This window comes from Miscanthus floridulus, chromosome 6, assembly GCF_019320115.1.
Source record: "Miscanthus floridulus cultivar M001 chromosome 6, ASM1932011v1, whole genome shotgun sequence".
Taxonomy (NCBI): Eukaryota; Viridiplantae; Streptophyta; class Magnoliopsida; order Poales; family Poaceae; genus Miscanthus; species Miscanthus floridulus.
Window position 1 is genome coordinate 52,688,575 of NC_089585.1, and position 10,002 is coordinate 52,698,576.

Here is a 10,002-nt window from a genome sequence, read left to right on the forward strand (position 1 = left end):
GCTATCAATGCGGGGTCCGTCTGCGGTGCTTGTGGAGCTGAGCTGGAACTACCGGCCTCTGCATCATGTCTACGTGGAGGCATCTGAGGAATCAGCAGATAGTCATCATCCGAGCTATCACTGGACTCGGTCATCTCCTACTGTGCCTCAAGCTGCTCCTCCTCTGTAGCGGCGATGCCTCTAATGATCTCGTCCTGCTGAGCTGCTGACTTGGGAACATCTGGATGACGGCTGGGCCGAGCTAGCGCCTATGGAGTGCTGTGCCTGATCCTCTGTGCCATATTGTATGCTGGAAACTCTATGGTGGCAGCCCTGTACTCAGCAACTAGCTCAAGAGTCCTAACCTGCACACACTTGAGCATTAAGAATGTGACCCAATGTGCATAAGGAAGCTGTCGGCGACCCTTGAAACCCTCAGTAATAGTATCCTCCATCTCTGATAGAAGGAGGTCCCAAATGTCGAATACGGTCTACTGCATCAGGGCATTAAGAAGCTAGAGCTGTAAGCAAGTTAGGCCCTCCCTGTATCCCAACCTGGGAAGCAGTGTCCTCCTGATAATGGCCTCTAGCACTCTCGCTGTAGGAGTCAAGTCACTGGGGTTCCTGCTCGACCCCTCACCAAAGGGCTCCTTAAAGCAATGTCGCACTAAATCTGTAGGGGGCACCAACCCTCCATGAGGATGCCTAGGAGGCTCTTGCTATCCATAGCATACCTCATGCAGCTTGATAGGCTGATCCTATAGCCGTAGTATCTCCTAGGCCCTAGAGCTCCTCACCCGGTAATCTCTGTCGTTGAATGCAAAATGAATGAAGTTGTGATGCAGATCAACGTAGAGTGAAGTATAGAACTGCTGGACCCAAGATGGTACATATACTCCTATCCGGCCAATCAGATCTACAAGCCCCGGTAAATATGACAAGTAGGGGCGGATGTGCTCTCTAGCTGCTGCCACAATAGACTCCAAACTGTAGACCCTCTGTGATCTGAATACTGCCCCACTATTGATATAGGCAATGTAGAAGTCCTCCTGGAGCGGTGTATAGAACCTCTCAGCTACTCTCTCATCCCTCCTCGGAGGGAACCACACGTCGAACTCAACAAAGCACAGCTGGCGAACCTGCCTGGCTATAGCGGCCCTCAAGTCGAGGTGTACCACTGGAGGCGAACCCTATGGTCTGGGCGGAGGGCGTGACCCCCTGTGCTGTGTAGCTGGCCTTGGTGGAACTATAGCACTGGTACGACCTGAGCGGCATAGCTAGGGTGCTGGCTCGGTCTCCTCGGTCTGCTGACTCTCCTGAGTCTCCTGGGCTGGCTGAGGCTCTATTGGTGGGGGCTGCTGCTGTGCCTCCTGCTAGGACTCCCCCTAACGCTAAGGCTCCTCAATGACTAGAGGACGTCCTGCCATCATGACAGTCCTAGGTGGACTACCATGAAGCCGCTCAATCTCCCTCAGTCTGTCCTACGCATCTAGTGCCAGCTGATCTGCTATGACGATTCCACTGCGGGCACCGCCTCTCTTGGCACGTTCTGCGGCCTCTGCAACAGCTACTGCTCTTGCTGTCTCTGCATCAGGATACTTGCACTTCTTGGATGTCACCTGCTTGGTTGACTTGCCCTTCGATCCTGTAGGCTGGTGAGGCAGGGGCCTCCGATCATCATCACCTGGACCACCACCAATGTTCTTGGTGCGAGCCATCTGATCTGACAAGAGGGTGAACTGCCGCTGATAAAGATCAACAGACAAACTGACACTCTCGAGGCTTGGCCTCGATCCTTACTCGTGAGCTTGGCTCCGAGTTGACTGCCAACTGCCACAAGAACCACAACGGAACCGACTCGCTGCACGATAGAATAGATGGATATACGAATAAATACAATATATCTAATAGATGCAAAAACCTAGGAAGCAAGCAATGTAGGTACGAAATTGAGACGACGGGCAAGCTACCTGATGATCTGGCGATCCGAGAAAAGAAAAGACGTCGTGCGGGGAACCTTGGAACCAACTAGGGTTAGGGATCACGAACCGCTTCGAAGAATTTCAGCGGCCCTGAATGATTTAGGTCAGTGCATTGAACTTTGAACTAGATCATGTGTGAAGAAATTTGTGGAGGAACGAATTGGCACTTACTAATTGAATGGGGGAAGCTAGGGCAAAGCAACTGCCCTTTGTGGCAGAGAGGCCGATGACGGCACTTGAATCAGCCTTGAGACCCCCTCGGTCTTGACTCAGGCGTCACACGGCTCTACAACGGAGCAAGGGCGAGCGCGGGCAAGGGTAGGTGAGGTGGCAACTTTGGCTGCGAGCTCGGCTCTGGTAGCGCGGTGGCGAGCGTGGCTGGTGCAAGGAGCACGACACGGAGGTTGCGGCGGCGTGGCGAGCTCGGGCGCGGGAGCAGCAGTGCTGGCATGAGCACGGCCAGATTAGGCGGCGTAGGTTAGGTCAAGGAGAAAGAACCCGAAGGCTGCGGTTATATGAGGGTGCAAAACACGATAGAGAAGGAAACAGAGAAAAGAGTCTTGAAATCACGCGAGATCCACTGACCGGACGCTTCGGTTGTAGCGACCGGACGCTACCACCCAGCGTCCGGTCGATTCTAGAGAGGTCCAATTCCTCTGGAATTGGGACCGGACACGTCCGGTGGTCCATGACCGGACACAGGCAGGGTCCGGTCAGTACAACCTATTCTTCCTTCGATCGACCGGACGCTGGATCCCCTCTTGACCGGACGCACAAACGCAGCATCCGGTCACTCCTTTGGCAGCAGTTCACCTCCTGTGAACTAACCGGACGCTGGACAACAACATCTGGTGCAGCGTCCGGTGCACCTTTTCCAGCAAATCTTCAAAGTTCCTTTGCGCTGCCTATTCCCAATCAAGTCCCAACTTGAATAAGATCCAAATAAGCACCAATTGGGACTGATGTGAGTGACCTCTCTCAAACCCTCATATTTTTCAAAATATTTTGCCTTAGGCTATAATTCTTTTTAAGAAAATAGGCAACAAGAGGGCAAATGGAACAAAACGATAGAACAACATTCATGCATATGTAATACTTATAAGTAAATCTAGTTGCTTGTCAAGTTTGATCCAAGGTTAAGCTTCTTCACACGCTTTTCAGCGGTTATCTTAACCATGTTAGACAAGCCCTATATGCATTGCCACAAATTTAGACATGTTGTATATTACAATGAATGCAAGGGACAACACAAGCTCAATTTTTAGTGAAGTTGCTAAAATCAAGTACATTGAGCTCATTCTGCAATCTACAAAATGTAGCCTCATCTAGCGGTTTAGTGAAGATATCCGCTAATTGATCTTCGGATCTTACACCTTCTAGTGATATATCATTTTTAGCAATATGATCTCTTAGAAAGTGATGGCGGATATCTATGTGCTTGGTGCGAGAGTGTTGAACCACATTATTTGCAAGTTTTACCGCACTTTCATTGTCGCACAAAAGAGGTACCTTTTCTAGAACAATACAATAGTCTAGCAAAGTTTGTTTCATGTATAATATTTGTGCACAACAAGCACCCGCGGCAATGTATTCCGCTTCGGCGGTGGACAAAGCCACACTATTTTGTTTCTTGGAGGACCAAGACACAAGTGATCTACCAAGCAAATGGCACCCTCTGGATGTGCTTTTCCTATCAACTTTGCATTCGGCGTAATCCAAATCGAAATAGCCAATTAATTCAAATAAAGCTCCTTTGGGATACCAAAGGCCAATGCTTGGTGTGTGCTTAAGATACCTAAGGATTCTTTTTATGGCAATTAAATGTGTTTCCTTTAGACTAGCTTGAAATCGAGCACACATACACACACTAAACATGATGTTGGGCCTAGATGCGGTTAAATATAACAAGCTACCAATCATAGAACGGTAGAGAGTTTGATCAACCGGGTTACCTCCCTCATCTAGGTCGAGATGTCTATTGGTAGGCATTGGTGTCTTGATTGGCTTACATTCATCCATCTTGAATCTCTTGAGAAGATCTTTTGTGTATTTCTCTTGAGAGATGAAGATGCCTTCTTTCATTTGCTTGACTTGAAAACCAAGAAAGAATGTAAGCTCACCAATCATTGACATCTTGAACTCCTTCGACATCAATTCACCAAATTTTTTGCATGAGTCTTCATTTGATGATCCAAAGATGGTATCATCAACATATACTTGACAAATGAAGATATGCCCATCAAGCTTCTTGGTGAATAGTGTGGTGTCGACCTTCCCAATAGTGAAGCCCTTCTCAATAAGGAAGTTCCGAAGGCGCTCATACCAAGCTCTTAGGGCTTGCTTAAGCCCATATAGTGCCTTGGACAACCTATAAACATGATTAGGATATCTAGGGTCTTCAAACCCGGGAGGTTGATCAACATAGACTAGTTCATTAATAAATCCATTTAAAAATGCACTTTTCACATCCATTTGATATAGTTTCATTTCATGATGTGATGCATATGCAAGAAGGATATGGATGGCTTCTAATCTTGCAACCAGTGCAAAGGTCTCTCCAAAATCCAAACCTTCAACTTGAGAGAACCCCTTTGCTACTAGTCTAGCCTTGTTCCTCACAACAACACCTTGATCATCTTGCTTGTTGCGGAACACCCACTTTGTTCCAATGACTCTTGCACCTTTTGGTCGCTCTTTAAGAGTCCAAACTTCATTGCGAGTGAAGTTGTTCAACTCTTCATGCATGGCATTGATCCAATCTGGATCTTTAAGAGCTTCTTCTACTTTGGTAGGCTCATAGCAAGAGACAAAAGAGTGATGAGTAATAAATGAAGTAAGTTTTTGAGATCAAGTCATTACACCCTTTGATGGACTCCCTATGATGAGATCTTATGGATGATCTTGTAGGAGAGGTGTATTTCTTCTATTGACCACTTGAGGAGGAGGTTGTGGAGCATCTACATCTTGTGCTTGTACCACCATTTGCTCATGGGAGATATGAGTATCTTCATTTTCTACTCTCCCATCTTTTTCACCATCTTGTGGTACACTTGATGAAGAAGGTTGGTTAATGACTTGTACATCATCTTCATCATCTTTTGGCTTGATGTCTCCCATCGGAATATTCTTCATAACCTCTCTCAACGGTTCATCACCTACATCATCAAGATTCTCATGTGCTCCTTGGGAGCCGTTAGATTCATCAAATTCCACATCATATATTTCTTCAACCAAGCCGGTGGCATGATTAAATACTCTATATGCTTTGGACTTCAATGAGTAACCAACAAGAAAACCTATATCACAATGTCTTTGAAACTTCCCTAGGTGTTGCCGCTTCTTGTAGATGTAGCATTTGCAACCAAACACCCTAAAGAATGAGACGTCCGGCTTCTTCCCATTGAGCAACTCATAAGGTGTCTTGCCAAGGAACTTTTGAAGGAATAGGCGGTTGGATGCATAACATGCGGTGTTGATTGCTTCCACCCATAGAGCTTCGAGGGTGTTGTACTCATCTAGCATTGTCCTTGCAAGAGTGATCAAAGTCCGGTTCTTCCTCTCAACTACACCATTTTATTGAGGAGTATAAATTGCGGAGACTTCATGTTTGATTCCAACTTCATCACAATAAGCTTCTATGTTTGTGTTGTCAAACTCTTTGCCATTGTCACTTCTTATCTTCTTAAGCTTCACTTCAAATTCATTTTGAGCTCTCTTGGCAAACTTCTTGAAACACGAGGCAACTTTGGATTTGTCATGAAGGAAGAACACCCATGTGTACCTTGAATAGTCATCCACAATCACAGGACAATAGAGATTTCCTCCCAAACTCTTGTATGTTATTGGTCCAAATAAATCCATGTGTAGGAGTTCTAGCACTCTTGTGGTTGACATGAAAGCTTTGGTTGGATGAGTGTTTGCAACTTGCTTGCCGGCTTGACATGCACTACAAAGCTTGTCCTTTTCAAACTTCACATCCTTCAACCCTCTCACCAAATCATTCTTCATAAGCTTCTTGAGTGAGCTCATCCCAACATGAGCAAGTCTTCTATGCCATAGCCACCTAAGAGTTGTTTTGGTGAATAGGCAAGTCTTCAAATTTGCATCTTCGGAGGTGAAGTCAACTAGATATAAGTTGTTGTATCTAAATCCATTGAATATCACTTGATTGTCATCTACCTTGGATACAACAACCTCCTTCTCTGTGAACAAGCATTGGAAGCCAAGATCACACAATTGCCCAACGGATAGCAAGTTGAAGCTCAATGAAGCAACATATAGCACATTGGAGATGGAATGATCATTTGTTATTGCCACTTTGCCCAATCCTTTAACCTTGCCCTTTGAGTTATCTCCAAATGTTATTTTCTCTTGCCCATCTATCTCTTCATCAAGTGAGGTGAACATACGAGGATCACCGGTCATATGTTGAGTGCAACCACTATCAATAACCCAATGACTTCCACTGGTTTTGTAGTTCACCTACACACATGAGATTCAAACTTTAGGAATCCAAACTTGTTGAGAACCCTTCACCTTCTCAACAAGTGACTTAGCCACCCAAATCTTCTTAGGTCTACTCTTGTTGGGGGGTCCTAAAAACATAACTTTCATCTTTCCACTTGAATCTTTTCTAAGCATGTAGTGAGCATTGAAAGCAAAGGGTCTAGCATACTTGGGCAAGGGTTGTGGCGATGGAGTTTGACACTCATGAGCAAAGTGGCCTTCTTGTCCACACTCAAAATATCTCTTTGGCTTTGGCTTTGGCTTTGATTGTTGTTGTTGAGCTTGAGCCTTCTTCTTTTCTACACTTGCCACATATCCAATGCCACTTCTATCCATCTTCATGACAGTGTTCATGAGTAGCTCACTTTGGAGATGCTTGCCTCTAGCAAACTTGCTCAATCCAATCTTGAGATGCTCTTTCTTCAACTTAAGCTTCTTATTTTCTTCTTTTAGAGCATCATCTTTCTTTTCTTCCTTGAGCTTCTTGTTTTCTTCTTTGAGCTTCTCATTCTCAAGAATCAATTCTTTGTCATGATCAAGAGTTTCTAGCACAATGATGTTGTGGCTTTTCATCTCTTCAAGATCTTTCATGAGCTTCTCATTATCACTCTTGAGCTTGACATACTCATCATAGTCATTGCACTCAACCACTTGCTTGCCTTTGCTACTAGATCCATGCTCAATGCTCTCATCAATTAAATCATCACATGAAGTAGCTATATCAATCTTGACAACATGGTTAGTAGCATCATGTGGCTCATTTGGTAAAAATTCTTGAGCAATAACAAGAGTATCATGACTAATCTTAAGAGTAGTGTATTCATCTTTTAGCTTGTTGTGGCTAGTGATGAGTTCATTGTGCACCCACTCAAGTTTATCATGTTTATCTTTAAGCTCTTTCTTGGAAGATTTGAGCTTCTTGAGTTTGGATGATATAGCATCATTAGTTTCTCTAAGCTCATCATTAGTCTTTTCCAATGTATCACACTTAGCTAAGAGTGAATCATTTTTAGCATCAAGCTTTTTATTTGTAGCTCTACTCTTTCTAATGATCTTAGTGTATTTTCTTAGTATTTTGACAAGATCATCATATGTAGGTGAATCATCATCATCGCTATCGCTATCATCATCACTAGCATGCTCATCATCACTAATATCATCACTCTTAGTTACCTTGCATTCACCCTTGGCCATAAGGCATAGGTGTGTAGAGGATGATGGTGATGGTGGCGGTGAAGATGCAAGATCAATAGCAATGGCGGCCACCTTCTCATTATCACTATCATCATCAGATGATCCACTTGATGAATCAATGTCCATGAGCCAATCACCGACGATGTAGGCCTTTCCACTCTTCTTTTTCTTGTGGAAGTCTCTCTTTTTGCCATCTCTCTTTTTGTATGGCTTGTTCTTTTTCTTCTCATCTTCATCTTCATTGCTTGAGTCATCTTTCTTGCCCTTGTTCTTGTTCTTGAACTTGTCTTTCTTGGGCTTTGTGCATTGATGAGCAAGATGGCCAAGTTCACCACAATTGTAGCAATCCATCTCGGAGATTGGCTTTCTTCTTGAGCTAGTGAAGAACTTCTTCTTCTTGCCATCAAACTTGATGCCACTCTTGTTTAGCTTCTTTAGCATCTTAGCAGTCTTCTTCACCATGAGAGCAAGACTTTCTTCATCATCTTCTTCATCACTTGAGCTCTCATACTCAAGTTTTGCTTTGCCCTTATCTTGACTCGCTTTGAATGCTAAGTCCTTCTCTTTCTTCTTTGTAGAGGATGAGCCATCTTGTGGGGTGATGTGCATGTACATCTCATGAGCATTGATCTTTCCCAAGATTTATGTCGGTGTAGCGGTGGAAAGATCACCTTGGTGTAGCACGGTCATAATATGGCCATATTTGTCAATGGGGAGGACACTCAAGATCTTTCTCACAACGTCGGATGGCGACATTTGAGTAAGTCCAAGCCCATTGACTTCCTCTACAAGAACATTCAAACGTGAATACATCTCATTAGCACATTCTTTAGGAAGCATCTCAAATGAATTTAGCTTTTTAATCACAAGATGATAGCGTTCCTCACGCTCACTCTTAGTTCCCTCATGGAGCGCATAAACGTCCGACCATAGTGCATGGGTGTCTTTGTGGTTCCTTACATGGTTGAACACATCTTTGCAAAGACCTCTAAAGATGGTGTTGCGAGCCTTTGCATTACATTTTTCATAGTTCACTTCATCGCCTTGAAGTTGTGCGAGATTCTTAGGTGTTGGGAACCCTTGAGAGGCGGCTCTAAGTATTCCAACATCTAGAGCTTCTAGGTATGCCTCCATGCGAATTTTCCAATATGGAAAATCATCCCCCTCGAAGATAGGAGGAGGTCCATCCCCGTGAGACATCTTACTCTAAGCGGTTAAGCTTAAAAACGTGAGCACGAGGCTCTGATACCAATTGAAAGGATCAAGATGTCCAAGAGGGGGGGGGTGAATTGGGCTAATTCTAAATTTTCTTGCAATAATCAAATCCTACGGATAGCCCAATTAACCCCTTGTGCCTAGAAAAGTGTTTCTATCAAATTAACGCACAAAAGACTTGCAACCTATGTTCCAAACTTACTCTAGCATGGCAATTCTATGAATGTAAAGACAAGTATTGAATTGCTCAAAGTAAATACTTAAAGTAAATGCTCAAAGTAAATGGAGAGAGGAACGCGGTAATGTTTTGCCAAGGTATCAGAGAGTCGCCACTCCCCACTAGTCCTCATTAGAGTACCCGCGCAAGGGTGTAGCTCCCCTTGATCCGCGCAAGGATCAAGTGCTCTCTATGGGTTGATTCTTCGACACTCCATCGCGGCGAATCACCCAAAGCCGCTCACAACTTGAGTTGGGTCACCCACAAGCTCCGCCGGGTGAACACCAAGCTCCCAATCACCACCAAGCCGTCTAGGTGATGGCGATCACCAAGAGTAACAAGCATGAACTCTCACTTGACCACGCGAAGCCTAATGAGAAGATGGATGCACACTTGTCTACTCTTGATTCACTAATGAGGTTTCACTCTTGGATTCTCAAATCACAAACACCTCACTAGGACCTTGCTCTTCTTGGCACTCACAAATGTGTTTCTCAGCTGTTGGAATGAGCAAAAGTAACTCCACACGCGAGTGGAGCTTCTATTTATAAGGCAGCCTAAAAAACGAACCGTTATGAGCTTCTGCGGGGTGACCGGACGCTTCGGTCATATTGACCGGACGCTCCGGTCAGTTCAACCCGCGAACCAGTAATAATGTATTGACCGAACGCTGGCAGGGTCCAGTCAGCACTGACCGGACGTGTCCGATCACATGAAACCCTTACTGGACTCGACCGGACGCTGAACCCTCAGGGTCCGGTCAGTACTGACCGGACGCGTCCGGTCGTAGATTCCCTTCGCTGGAACCTTACTAGAGTCGACCGGACGCTGCCTTTCAGCGTCCAGTCACATGACCCCTTCAGCGTCCGGTCGCACCGAACGCAGACAACTGATCAAATGAACTGACCG